The following is a 15,643-nucleotide window of genomic DNA, read 5'->3' as shown; positions in this document are numbered from 1 at the left end:
CTCTGCCTCTCCTTACAGCAGTCATGTTTACAGACTGCAATACAGCCGCACACAGATGAAACACTGCACATCCACATAGCCCAAGGCAGGGAGTGGAGGGGAGCAAAAACTGGTAAGCCCACTCCCTAAGTGCTAAAAGCACAGTTCAGGGAGGCAGAACCTTCTCCATAGATAACTAGGGAGAAAATGCAGCCTGCACACCACCCACCTGCTCCCCACTCCAGGGCACTATTTTCACTCAGCAGATTTGTTTTTGCTGCACTTTAATGATTTCAGTAGCTGCTGCAAGTTTCATTCTACTCCATGGTGGCACATATTTCCTTTAAAGACTGACAAAGTATATTTGCTTTTATAATTTTTATGGGCATTTCTAAGAATATACTAGTTAGTTTAAGCATAGTCGAAATGCAAATGTTTAACTCAAAGAATGCATTTTATTTTGAAAATAAAATTTACTATAGTTTGTGTACATAATTTTGTTATTGAAACTATCAGTGTGCAAGTACAAATTACTGTATTAAAACAGGAATTACAGGAGATGACATAAATCTTTAAAAAAATTACATTTAATTACATTTATATTTAATTCATAAGCAATTATTTTCTATTTTTTAGCTTAGTTTGTTATATCTAAATCTAAGTTCTCTTAGGTCTCTGGCACCAGAATGTAAATATATGCATATATGTATTATGTAATAATATAACATTTGTTATAAAAGTTCTAGTTTAATACTAAAAATGTACTTTGAGAAGTGAAAAAAATTTTTCACTCTACTCCATTAACCTCAAAAAGATCTCTCACACACTCACACACGCATACACACACCCCAGTTACAGGCTCTTAGGATAAGGTACACATATTATAACCAGACGAAATTTCTATAGCATTTATGTTATAAGGAATTCAAAGTGGTTCACCTGCATTATTATACTCATCTTTAAGAATGTTTTTATGAAAATAACTGTAAATTTTCATTTACAGATGAGAAAATAGGGGTTAAGCAACCTTCCAAAAGTCACACATCAAGCCAATAACAAAACGTGGAAAGAACCTATGTTTCCCAGACCTGAGCTTGGTACTCTGGCTCATTTTATCTTGGCATCCTAGAAAACCATGAGCAACCAACCGAGTCAGACTCTACTGATTAACTCCTCATAAGAGAGATACCTCTCTCCCAGGTCTAAAGTTTTTCAGAGCAACCTGCCATGCAGGCTGCTATTCAGTGACTTGGGATAGAACTCAGGGTACAAAATATAACGTTCCACAAAACTCCCAATTATGCAGGTTAGATGCAGGTGCAGAAACTGTATAACTAGCATTGTGAAAACAAGGAGAAAAGGGAGCATGACCACTTGAAAAGGTCAGGCTAAATAATATTAAAAGCCACTACGATCATGGAAAGGGGAAAAATTAAAATGCAACTAGTGCCTAGCCGGGCATGGCTCAGCGGTTGAGCATCGACCTAGGATCCAGGCGATCGGGGTTCGATTCCTGGTCAGGGCATATGCTCAGGTTGCAGGCTAGCCAATCAATGACACTCTCATCATTGATATTTCTGTCTCTCTCCCTCTCCTTTCCTCTCTCTGAAATCAATAAAGATATATTTAAATTTAAAAAAAAGTAAAATGCTACTAGTCAGTCAATAGTACCAACAAGGTAGCCAGCCACTGCGTGAAGATCTGAGTGTTAGGAGTCACAGGGGACACAATGATTCCTTTTCTCAAATAACAATTTAATGGGCAAGATTAAAAGATCAAAAGGGAGTTTAATGCTTACAGAACATAAGTTAGATAGTAGAATACAGTTTAGAAAATATATAAATTCTAGAATATATTACTGTGAAAATCACAGTATCTCTGAGATCACCTAGTCCAAGAGACCAGGTATCCTGGAGTCCTCATCTGTGAAATAAGGCTATGGATGAGAAAGGTAAATATCAAATAACAGTTCAGATCATGCGCGTCTGTTTCCTGGTGTTATTCCACTATTTCTCTAGAAGAGTATGGATAATACAATGGAAAGAACTTTGGTTGTAGAGTTAAGATACCTGGAGTCCAGAATCTATCTCAAGATCCAACTTTGCCACTAACTAGCTATGTGAGCAGGAGCCCCAATTCCCATAAAATGCTAGTTCTTAACTTTTTTTTAGGTCACAAATTCCAGTGAGAATCTGATAAAAACTAAGTATGCTCTCCCTAGAAAAAGGGACATATTCACCTACCTACAAACTTTTGTTTACAAGTGGAGAGGAGTCAATGAACCACAGGTAAAGAACCTCTGAATTGATCTCTAGACTTCTTTTGTGTTCTGATTTGAAAGTAATTAACATAATGTAATCCAAATATAACTATCAAAAAGAACAAAGTTTAAAGGAATAATCAATCGGCTAGAAAAGACCTGGGTTATCTGGCTTTAATGCCAGATAAAACTCTATCAGAGACTCCCCCCACCCGAAGGGAGGAAAAGCAGCCCAGACAACAAAAATCTAATGACAGGAACAACTGACATTTAAAATAGCTACTTGAATTAAGTGCATTTAAAATACAACACATGCTAGCTTGTCATTTCCTCTGTGTTTCACCATATCAGATAAAAATTTAACAAAAACAAGGATGTTTGGAATTACTGAGTGAGTGATGGTTCCAATGTGAGGCTCTTGGGAAAGAGGGCAGGGGTGGGGTGCAGTGGCCTGGACTCCAGTTTTACTCTCGCAGACGATGGACCCTCTCCTGGAATCAGAGCATTCCAAAGCACCATGGTACAATCCATCTGTGCACGGTTCGGGCTGCTCATCTTTTATTCTCCAATAGGTCCCAGTGAATGTAGCCTCAGGTGGTAAGAGAGATTCTGCCCTAAATTCCAGACAGACACAGACAAATGCTAAACGCTTGGGATCTAACAGTCTAATAGGCACTCTCTAGCCAGCTGCTGACAAAGGGAGGAAAAAGTCCTGCTGTCTCCAACAGCCTTTACCAAGGCACAGACACCTAGGAGCTGAGTGGAACTTGACTGAATGCACAAATCAGGAAGTCCAGACTACACCATATGAGGTGTGGTACTTAGGGCTTCTGACTCTATAATGACAATGACATTTAAAAAGGATTACCTGCCCTAGCCTGTTTGGCTCAGTGGTTAGAGTGTCGGACTGGGGACTGAAGGGTCCCAGCTGGATTCCGGCCAAGGGCAAGTACCTCAGTTGCAGGCCTCATTCCCTGGCCCTGGCTGGTGTGTGTTGAGGCAACTAATTGATGTGTCTCTTACACATATGTCTCTCTCTCTCTCTCTCTGTCTCTCCCTTCCACTCTCTCTGAAAAGCAATGGAAAAAGTATCCTAGGGTAAAGCTTAAAAAAATTTTAATTTAAAAAAATAATAATAAATTAAAAAGGAATACCTGACCTGCCCTGCCATGGGCTCAGGAATGACAGAACCCAGGTGAAGAAAAGGCCTGAGTCAGGTTCAGTATATTACTCCTAAAACAGGAGGCAAGGCTGCCAGCAGAAAGTTAATAATGGAGTAGAAAGTTCTAAATCCATGAGGGGAAAATAAGTCCTATCTTGGAGTTCCCAAAGTTCCCCCAAACCACCTAGAAATCAAACCTTCTGTAATTCCTTTGAAGTAATCTTTTTCCTAAAAACAAAGGTCCTCCTTCCACACGGCAGTCCTCCACAAGCCCCTCATATCAGGGGTCAGTGAAGCTAAATCTAGACGGCCAGTTTAAGGAATTCACCCCGTCATTCATTCCACATACATTTGCTGCATACTAACCATGCATGCACCAGGCACTGACCCAGGTGCAGGGAACACTGAACTCAGGGTAATGAAAGAGACCAGAATGAAAAAGGAATGAATCTGTCTCTTCAGACTCAGAGGAGATAAGGGTAATGAGTGGTCAAACTGAGGGCACAGCTGACATCCAACTGCTCATTCTCTAGACCGCCCTGAAGACAAGAGGCTTACAGACATGAAAGGTAACTCTCCTCATATAAATACATCCATTTTCTTTGAGGCAGAACTGACACCCTACAGTCAGTTGCCACTATTACCCCAAAGCAGCTGCTGACCCAGGAAGCCAGCAAAAATGTCTCCAGTGGCTTAAGAAGCCAGCAACAAAAGCAGGTGCCAGGTTCATGGCCCTATTCAAGGAACAACAAAGATCACTTTCTTCATTGTTTCCCCCTGGCAGTAGTGTCTGATGCAGAGAGGGGTTGAATTACACCTTGTCCCTCTGGTCTGCTGGAGAGAAAATGAGTTCGCCATCTGAAGAAAGGGTTGTCCCCAGGGCCAAAGCTCTCTCTGCAAAGCTGAAGAACAGAAGACAAAAGAAGTCAGACCTCATATGCTTAGAAGGATAGAGCTGAAATGGCAAGACCAAGGGAGGCTTTAACGGAAACTAAGTGCAGGTTTGACAAGCGTTGGTGGAGTTTTGCCCACTCTGTGCTCACCCCAGGCCTGGAGAGGTACTTTGTGTGGATCAGACCTATACCATAGGGCCCGACAACAAACTTAAAAAGGGCTCATGCATTCAGCCACAGACCCTCAAATCAGCTCTCTCTCCCTGACCCTTTTCTTTTGGCTGTGTGGTCCATGGAGAAATGGGTGAATCTTATGAATCCTCTCCTCCCTACGGTAGTTATGTAATACTACAAGACCAAACAAAGTAAAAAGAACTGAGCAATTGGGGGGGAAGGCAAAAATGCCTGTTCTTAGGGTGAATCTGCACATGCATGCCTCAGATTCTAGCTCTACCTGAAACTAAGGCTACTCTCTAAGTTTATAATGCCTCACTGCTGGGCATTCTGAGCACCTAAATAAAAGATCAGACGCAAGAGTCACCTACCACTGGACCAAGGTTACAGGTCTTTAGAAGAGAAGAGATAAGGAAATTCATTTCAACAAAAGCATACTGAAACAGGTATAGGTAATCCAGGTGTAACAGAGATCAACAGCTTTGCCCATTCCTCCAAGAACAGTTTCTCTTACCACCTCCATCAGGACCCAGCCAGACGACAGAGCTACAACTCCAAGTCAGTTAAATGAAGGTGGCTACTAAGAAGAGCCACATTTAGTTATTCTGACAAACCTGGGGGGGGAGGCAGGGGGTAAGGAGGGTAGTGTTTGCTGACTCAGTTCACCTCCACAAACAAATAAAACAAGTCTCCAAAAAGACGGGCCACCAACTTCCGGTAGCATTCCTTTGTTGCTTTAAGCAGAGGAAGGAGGCAAAATAAATATTTTTGAGAAGTCAGATTCTAGACACTAAAAATAGCACAATGGAAATTTCTTCTGAAGCTCTATTTTGCTAATAATGAGGTTACTTTTGTTTTTAAGTTGAAGACAGACTGTACAGTGGTGACTCCAGGATGGCAGAGTATGGATTCTAAGAAACTTACTTACTACTCTTGAATCTAAGATTACATTCTGGGGAAGGACATCACATTGTAAAGGCAGAACCTCAATGAGGGTGCCAACATCTGTTTAATGAGTAGTAGCGTACATATGTATCTGCTATAGTATTATCTATATTTATCTATAGGCTTAAAATAGTTATAATAAAAAATTAAAGCAATGAATGAAACTATCCATCAAAACTAGAATTATGCAAACACTTTGACCCAGCAAGTACACACCTAAGAATTCTTCCTAAAGATATACACATGCAAAGTGAAAAGTGTACAACAAAGTTTTTCATTACAGCACTTTGTAATAGCAAAAGATTGGCAACAGCCTAATTGTCATCAATAGGGAACTGGCTAAATAAATGATAGTATACTCATACAACAGAATAATAAGCATGGAGGAAAAAAGACGTCTGTATGGGCTGATATGGATGAATCTCCAAGATTAAAAAGAAAACAAGGTCAGAACAGAGTGTATGTTAGCCCTCATTTAAAAAGAAGAGAAAGAGCCCTGGCCAGTGTGCCTCAATAGTTAGAGCATCGGCCTGCACACTTAAGAGTCGTGGGTTCAATTCCCCGTCAAAGGTAACTACCTGGTTGCAGGTTCGATCCCTACCCAGTATTCAGAAGGCAACCAATCGATGTCTCTCTCTCACACTGATATTTCTTCCCCCGTCCCCCTGGTCCCTTACACTCTCTCTAAAAATCAATGGGGGGAAATATCCTCGGGTGAGGGTTAACAATAAATAAATAAATAAATAAATAAATAAATAAATAAGAGGAGAAAGAATATATAGAATTTAGGTTCCATAAAGACAGGGATTTTTATCTATTAATCTATTCACTGTTTATCCCCAGAGCCTTGCACGGTACCTGGCACATACCAGGTACTCAATAAATATTTGCTGAATTAATTTTTTAATTCATAAGACATGTGAATGAATAAATGCATTCATCTATCATCTATGGAAAGAAGCTCAAGAAACTGATAATACTGATCATCTTCACAGAAGGGAAAAGGATGGCTGGGGTGAAGACAGATTTTTCACTGTGTATCTTTTATACCTTTTGAATATTCAATTATGTGAATGTGTTACCTAGTAAAAAATAAATGAAAGTTTAAAGGCCAAAAATTTGAGGTTCTGTACCCTGATCCCAGCACTGCCACTGGCTACATACCTTTCTCACTCAATCATTCAGACATTCAACAAGCCTACCCTATATGCCTGTCCTGCACCAAATTTGTAAAGCACTGATATGAGCTCAGAGTGTCTTTCCTCAAGCAGTTTACAATCTAGTGAGGAAGACAAGCAAGTGACCCAACACCCAATATAGCGAAGCTGGTGCTGATAAAGGTGCACAGAAATAAAGGGGGGCGGGGGTGGGGGGCATGGAAGCCCAGGAAAGGCTTCTGGACTGGGACTTCAGGGCTACAGAAAATTAGATTGATGGGGACAGGAGTGTTTTAGACAGCGGAAGCAACATAGAAACATGAGAGATGATGCATTTAAGGAACTTAAAATAGTTTGATATGGATAGAGTATAGGGTACTCTCAATCCTGGAAGGATGACGGCAGGACATGAAAGCTTTGCATGCCATGCAAAAGAAAACATATTTCAACCTAAAGATAATAGAAAGCCATTGAAAGGTTTAAGCTTGGGAATGACTATTCTTTTATGATCAAATTTTAATTTTAGAAAGAGTATTCTAGCAATAGTGAAAGAGAGGGAAGCAAGACGAAGGCAGGGGGTCCAGTTAGGACATTCTTACGGTTATATGCTGAGAAACAATAGAATCTGAACTAAAAAAGTCATATTTGAGATGGGAAGAAAGGAAGGGATGTGAGAGTTGACACAGAATGATACAGTATTTGATCACTGTTTTATTTGAGTGGGGGTCGGGGTGGATGGACCAAGAGAAGGAAGATTCTCAAGTCACTTGTGTGTCTGGGTAGAATTTTGTGCCTTAAGTAAAATAAGGAATAGGAGAGAGAAAAGCAGATTTCCTGGGGTGAAGAAAGGTTCAGTTTGGAACATGTTGAATAAAAGATACCTATATGATATCCAAAAGAAGTCCTCTGGTACTCAGAGTAAGTGTCTGGAGCTTAGGAGAGAGATCTGGCCCAGCAGTTGAAGCCGAAAGTACAAATAAGGTCACTCAAGAAAATTATGTACAGGGCCAAAAACAAAATACTAGAAAGCACCTTTATTTAAGGAAGATAAACCTATAAATGAAGAAGGAAAATCAGAGAAGGATGAAGTCACAAAAAGTTAGGGAAGGAGAAACTTTCGAGGAAGATCAAGTGTTTCGTATTAGTGGCGAGTACCACACAAAGGTCAGGTAAGATCAGGGCTGAGCCCTGGTCAGTGTGGCTCAGTTGGTTGGAGCATTGTCCTATACACCAAAAGGTCACAGGTTCAATTCCCGGTCAGGGCACACACACAGGCTGCAGGTTCAATTCCCCATTGGGGTATGTGAGGGAGGCAGCAGACTGATGTTTTTTCTCTCCCTCCCTCCCTCTTCCTTTCTCTAAAAATAATAATAATAATTTTAAAAAAGATTAGGGCTGAAAAATTACCATTGGATTTGGTAATTAGGAGGTGACTGGTGACCATGACAACAGCAATTTCAAGAGAGTGGAGGGGGTTGGAAGCTAAAGGGCAGGTATATACCACTCTTAAGAATCTTAGGGAAACAAAGAACACAGCTATAAAAGGGGATTCTCACTTAACATCTCTTGATTTCCAGTACCTCTCCCATAATATATTTGAGTATTATTTTAAGAAAAATAAGTAGGAAAATGCACATAAAATAGTGTTAGTACTTTATCAGGTATTAGGGGTTGAATAATAATCCAGTGTGTTATTACAACTATGTTAAAGTTGGTTCCATTTACTCCATAAATCACCAAATATTTTTGGACACTTACGGCAATGTGGGAGATAAAATGGAGTTTATGATATAGTCTTCAACCTGTAGAAGCTTCCAATCTCATAGAAGAATACATACATACAAATAGGACATTAAAGTACAATATAAATGATAAAGAAAAAAATGATCCATTAGCATTTAGAATACTAGGAACTAACATCTGGAGGGGTGATAGAAAAGGTTCCGGAGGGGGCTTTGAGGTAGATTGTGATCAACGGGTAAAATTCTATATGGCAGACACAGTGAGTGAATGAAGGTGCTCCAGGAAGACAGTCTTGTCTGGCTTAGATGTGAGGAGGCAAGTTTGCAAGGATGCTGGGAAGGTTATTATGGAGAGCTTTAAATACCAGGCTGAGAAGATTGAGCCCTGCCTCTCTTCTAATTGCTGCTCTGCAGTGCCAACTGCCTGCAGGGCATTTCCACCTGAGCATGCCATGACAACTAGAACTCAATTTATTAAAAGTGAATCCACATCTTCCCTCCCTAAATCAACGCCTCCTTTTAATTTCCCACTTTGAGTAATGGCAACATCCTTCAAACAACCCCCTAACAAGTCCTATCAGTTCTTCCAAATGCCTCTCACAATCAACTTCTTTATTCAACAGTCAACCTCTCCTTGTCTAAGCCTCATTTCCTCTCACCTGGGTTGCTAAAATAGCCTCGAAAAAATGTATTCCCTCCTTCTCACCCAATACATGCTGCACGTGCTGTCAAGTCAATCTTCATAAACCACAACCTTAATTAAATCATTCCAATATATAAAACCTCCAACAGCAATGCAAAAACCTACCAGAGAAAAAAATTTCAATGAAGTATAAACAACTCAACCACATGGCACAACTTTTGTGGAGAGTAGTTTAGCAAAATGTATCTAAAATTTTTCAAAGTGTGCAATGACTTTCAATGCAGTAATCTCACTTTTAGAAATTTATATAAAAGAAATGTGGTTAAGTGTGCAAATACACACACACAAACACACACAAAAAAATATATTCATCTCATTGTTTATAACATCAATGCAAAATTATGTAAAAGTTCACAGTAGTGGACTGGGTCAAGTGCAGTGTACCCATATAAGGGACTATTGATAGCAATATAAACTATTATGTGGATACATATTTTTTGACACCAGAAAGATTTTCACCATACATAAGTATGGTGAAAACAAGTTACAGTTTACTTTCGCAAAATATGTATTTACATGTATATATATGCAGAAGAAAATGTCTGAAAGAAAATACAGCAAAATGTTTACAGTGGTTATACAAAAACAGTGGGATTTTAGGTAACTTTAATTTTATAGTTTTATTATTTTATAATTTTCATACAATAAGCATGGATATTTTGTAAAATAAATTGAGGAGGAGAGATTCTACCACAACTAATATCCAACAGTAGCACAGCTCTTTAGACTTTCCAAACATCCTTTTTCTGGAGACAGCAAGAACTTTATACACAACGCGACAATTCAACCAACTGTTACGGCACCAAAGAAACAAGAATGAAGAAGGTGCAGCGTGCTCTCATTGAGCTCATGATCTAGGGGAGCCAGAAAACTCTGAAATAATATGACAAGTACTGTTACGAAGGGCTGTAAAAGGACCATGAGAACTCAGATGAGAAGATAAATTAAAGTTTTCCTGGTTGGGGTAGGAGGAAATAAGATGGAACACCATAAAAAGCTAATTAGTTTTGAGCTGGAATGAAAAATTACAGTATGAACAAGAATTTGTGAGGCAGATAAAGTAGAAAGAACACCCAAGGCATCAAAAACAGCATAAACAAGGGATAAAACTGAGAATCATACCCATGCTAAGAAGTCTGAACTTTACCTGTGAAGGAACAGAAGGAAGTGAACACTGGAATTTTTAAGAGATATGGCATGCTGGCAGGCAGTAAGCCAAAGATGAAAGGGATCTAAAATAGGGCAGTGGGGTCCTGGCCAGTACTGGTCAATGGTTAGAGTGTCAACCTGCACACAAAAGGGTCACGGGTTCCATTCCCAGTCAAGGGCATATACTTGGGTTGCAGGTTCGATTTCTGCCCACTCCGGGTGCCTGCAGGAAGCAACCAATCAATGTGTCTCTCTCACATTGATGTGTGTGTTTTTTTTCTCTCTCTCTCCTCTCCCTCCCTTCCACTCTCTAAAAATCAATAGAAAAAATATCCTCAGGTGAGAATTAACAAAAATAAATAAATAAAATAGGGCAGTGTTTCCCTAGCCAGTTTGGCTCAGTGGTTAGAGCGTCGGCCCATAGACTGAAGGGTCTGAGGTTCGATTCCAGCTAAGGGCACATACCTCGGTTGCAGGCTCCACCCCAGCCGGGGTGAGTGCAGGAGGCAACCAATCCATGTGTCTCTCTCACACTGATGTTTCTCTTTCTCTTTCTCTCTCTCTCTCCCCCCCCCTTCCACTCTCTCTAAAAAGCAATGGAAAAAATATCCTCAGGTGAGGATTTAAAAATTAATAATAATAAAATAGGGCAGGGGTCCAGCCAGGATGCATGGGAAAGGCTGGATACTGAGTTGTTTCTGAACTAGAACAAACAGAACTTAGATGTGGAGAATGGAGAACCACAAAAAACAAACAAACAAGACCGAATTCCCTAGTCTGGGCAAACAGGTGGAGAGTGATATTGGTATTTGAGACAGGATGCACAGAAGATAAGCAGGTCTGGGCAGGAGAAAAGAGGAGGAGGAGGAGAAGCTTGGTTTTGGATATGTTACATTAAAATTCTGTAGATTTAAAAGTGGAAAAGGACAGTACTTATCTGAAAATACAAATTTGAATCTCAAAGAAAAGTTCATATTTAGAGATTTTGATCTGAGAATCATCACTGTACACATAGACAAAGTTGATAAATAAAATCACTAGAGTAGGTAAACTCATCCAGGGAGAACATGCAGAATGAGAGGGGAAAAAGAGATTCAAAGAGGTCGAATGGCATGAGAACTGAGAGAGACACTGAATTCTGCAAATAAGCTATCACAAGTGAGAGGGGATTCAGTTGGGACACTGGGCACAAAAACGAGGCTACGGTGGGTCAAGATGACTAAAAGAATATAAGAAAGGCTATTAAAGAGATTTAGTGGTCAAAAAAGGGAGAAAGTTAGTTTGAAGAACAGACAAGCTTAAAAGAATTGTTTCTTAGGATAGAGAAAACCTGAACATATTTATAAGGAGTCACTAGGAGGGAAAAGACTAAGAATATAAACCATGTATATGCCCAGAGGCCTGCTCCTGAAACATAAGGAATGGGGTGAGGACTTGAGAAGATCACAGATAAATGGAGAGAGAGCTGTGGCAAGTAAACGGCTCAATGACATGTTGAGAATTTACATGGTAAGTGGAGCAGCGAGTTTGAGGAGAGTGGTGAAAGTCTGGAATGGCTGTTTTGGGCAAAAGGAAAGGGAGTCAACCAGAAGAGAAAAGAAAGATTTCAGGGCAGGGCTGAGTCAAGCTGGAGCTGGAGCTCATCAACATGTAAAGGAGTCAGCCAGCACAATGTTATGCAGTAGAACTCAGTAGCTTGTGGAGAAAGTGAACATGGGTCCAGCTTTGGGGAAAGGAATGGAAGGTGTGGCAGAAAGAGATGAAAATGCCAATACAAGTGCTGTCCTATAGGACAGGTAGGGAAAGCAAGGACACCATACCAAGGGGATGATTGGGAAATGAGCAGAGACCAGGTTTCGTGGGCGAAAAGGAGTAGAAGTGGAAGAAAGGAGGTTGTGACCAGACTCTGATACTTTTAGGAGGGGAGCCATTTTAGGCCACCTTGACTACTCTTCCCCAAGAAACAGCCATCTACAAGACCAAAACTGATGCCATGCTGACTTCTAAGCCATGCTCTGATAGGTAAACTATTTCTTCAAATGAGGCTGACACCTCAAAGGTTGTTAGAAGGAATTCCAATGAGAAAGTGGCAGGACTGAGTTCTCCTAAGCTTCTTCCTTCCAGAACTTTAAGATTTGATCTGGCACAATATCAATAACTATTCTTTTTGTTGACTGGGAGATTATTGAAGTTGTCATGTGTGTGGAGTTGCTGAAAATAAACCTTTAAGAAACTGCCTAATTGCTAGTTTAGCAATTCCCTCAGGGTCCTGGAGCCAGCTGATGCAGGACAAGAGTCACTGTCCTTCTCTCAAGGCCTTGGATCCTTCCCTCAGTGCTGAAGTGCGACAGTAAGGACAATTCAGCATAATAATCACATTAAACAGAGAAGCAGAAGTTGGGGTCTGCTAATAAGCTAAATGACATCCAGGAGGTGGGAAACTTGAGTTCAGTTCCTTTCACTGCAAAAACTTGATCTAACCCTTGTACCATAAGGACAGGAAAACCTCAACTTGCTACTCACTTGTTCCCTAAAGATCTCCCATCCAGCCTATTATCTCAACCTACACAAAAAGAAAAAGAGATTAGATTCCTCTCAGAGGGGCTACAAATGAACCAGAACATTGCCACCAAAAGGGACTGCTGGCTTATAGTGCTGATTCACTCTAAGAGCCCCAACTTCCTTTCAAACCTCCTCCTATCACCCAAATGACAAAGGGGACGATGATTATAAAAGGCAATTTCTTATATTAAAGTGTACCAATGGAAGGAATGAGGATTCAAGAGTTGGTTGGTTATCTGGGTAAGCATCTGGAATTTAGCCCCCACATCAGCCTGGTCAGCCATTCCATTTGGACTGAGAGGGACTGAGACAAAAAAAGTAATTCCAAATGTTTGTTTAATGCAGCCCTGGTTCACCTTCACATGGGTCACCGCCTTCTTTCGCTCACAAACACTTAATTGTCTCTAAAAAAGTAGGTCAGCGCCTTGTGGAACAAGCTGGAGGGAGAGCTAAGACCCAGCCTATCACTCCAACTGGAGAGGCCCAAGCGGTGTCTAGGAGACCAAGGCCAGTCAACAATGTACCATGCCAAGAGCACTTGAGGTGCTCCAGGCGGCAACCTGGCTATTGCCCATTCCTAGGTTGTGATTCAGCAGGCTAAGAGAGCAGAAGACGCCCAGGATGCCGGTCTGAGGCTCATATGAGTCCCAAGAAATATTGTCCTACTCTGATGGCTAATGAGGTGTCCCTAATAATCCCTGAATGGAGGGAGCAAGAGGTGAACAATCAGAATGCTAAACTCTTCCCCACTGTCCATATGGTCCCTTCTGTAGAATACCAAGCATTGTTCAACCATAAATGGAGCTGTCTGAAATTCTCCCCACTCCTTCTCCCAAATATTTTCTTCAGGACACCCAAAAATAAACACTGCTCCTTATTCATGGGCTAGAGGTACATTCTTAGCACTGTAAGCTATCATTTGAGCATGCCTGATGAAGGGGTTAAAATTTTTGAACAGGATACATCTTGTTCCTGGGCCCAAATACTTCATCCATCCAAAACTCTAAGGTAAGAAAGATTCTCCCCTCAAACCCCCTCCAACCTCTAACTAGCTAGTTCACTAAATATAGGATATTGCTTCAAAGTCAAAAAGAAGGGGCCCAGGGAGATGAGGCGACACGGGGATGGCAGTTTGGGAAATAGCTAACCGACGGCCAGCTGTCCAGCTGGCTCTGGAATCTGAAAACTTCCAAACCTAACAACTGCCTTTCTCAGCAAGAATCAAAAGCATGTGAGCCAGCTTGGAGGACAAAGGCCCAGCTGAGCTGCAGAAGCCAGTAGCAAACCGCTTCCTAAGCCACTATTCCCCAGAAAGCAAACCGCCAGGAACCTCACCCCATACCAGCCACCGGCTATACGAAAGGAATGGGAAAAGGAGTTAGCTATCTCTTTGGCGAAGAGTTCAGGCATCTCTCTCAGTATCTCTCTTTCTTAGTATCTATCAACCTATCTATCTTCCTCTCCCTCCCTTCCTCCAATTCTCTCGTTGTAAAACCCAAATCAGTGATAACCCCAATCTTTCTAAATTCTGACTATAACTTTGTGTATCTTCTCCTATGTACCTCTCTTCTTCCTGATCCCCCACTGCCTCTCCTGCCACAACATTTACACATACTTCACCTCCAAGGTACTTTAGAACCACATGAAGTAATATCTGATTTCACATCATTTTTTATCTATTAGATTTAAATCTAGTCTTTGTAACTACACTATAAAATCCACAAAGGAAGAAACCATGTCTTATGACCAGTATTGTGGCTAATACTGCATGTTTACTAAGCACCATTCTCAGCACTTTACATGTATTATTTCATTCAATCGCTATTAAGAATCCTATTATGCGGGTGCTGTCAGCACAGCCACTTTACAGATGAGAACTGAAGCACAGAAAGGTTTAAGAACTTGCCCAAGTTCGTAGTAAATGGCAAAGCTGAGATTCAAGCCCTGGTAACTTAACCAGAATCCATGCTCTTACCACACGCTACATAAGTGGTCCAAGATCAGCAACAGCATCTACTGGGAACTTGTTAAAAATACCAATTCTCAAGCCCCACCCCAGACTTACTAAATCAGAACCTGGGGATGTGACCCAGAAATCTGTGTTTTAACAAGCCCTCCAGATGATTGTGATGCAGGCTAAAGTTTGAGAACCACTGCTCTACACTACCTTCACAAGCCATGCTACTTCTGCTTTTCTTTATTTTAGCCACACCCAAGACAGAAAGAAGTCTAGGAAGAACTGAATTGTGTAAAAGTATCCTAAACAACTGATTATGGCATAATGGTTAAAAGGGCATGCAGATTCTAAAGCTGACTGCCCATCAGTGTAAAACCTAGCTCTGCTATTTACACCACCTGTGTGGCCTTGAGCAAGTCACTTAGCCTTCCTGTTCCTGTTTCATCAAGTGTAAAATGGACATAAAAATAGTACCTATCTCTTTAGTTGCTGGAAGCACTGAATGAGTTAATTCATGTCTTGTTAACTATAGTCTTTGGTCCATTTTACAATTAAATTCAACAAATATTTATCAGGTATCAATATCAGGTATCAACAAATATTTACAGTGCCAGGCACTGTACTAGGCACATGCATTCATCAACATCACCCCTATTCATCATCAGCCTTTCACTACGTGTTTATTGATGCCTTATTATATGCAATATGATGGGATATCAGGGTCACAAAGAACAAGGCATTAACCCTTCCTTTAAGGACAAACACAAAGTAGTGGACCAGATATGACATTTACATAAGTAACTGCAACACAGAGTGGCAAGGGGTAAGAATCATAAGACAGCATTGTTTGGTGGAAAGAACATGAGGTATGAGGTCATAGGATCTTGATTCAGTTTTAGCTGTGTTGCCCTCAGGCCAGTCATTTAAGTTCTGTGAGCCTTTGTTCCTCAGCTGCAAAAC

At 40.8% G+C, this 15,643-nt stretch overlaps 1 protein-coding gene across 3 annotated transcripts in view; it reads right to left on the bottom strand.

Moving 5' to 3' along the window:
• The window catches only part of MACF1 (microtubule actin crosslinking factor 1), a 305,107-nt gene that overhangs the window by 247,043 nt on the left and 42,421 nt on the right, over window positions 1-15,643 (bottom strand). The gene's annotated exons all lie outside the window — the stretch shown is intronic.

The sequence above is a fragment of the Miniopterus schreibersii genome (genome assembly GCF_964146895.1).
Source record: "Miniopterus schreibersii genome assembly, chromosome: 8".
Classification (NCBI taxonomy): Eukaryota; Metazoa; Chordata; class Mammalia; order Chiroptera; family Miniopteridae; genus Miniopterus; species Miniopterus schreibersii.
This window is presented reverse-complemented; position numbering and strand designations above follow the sequence as displayed.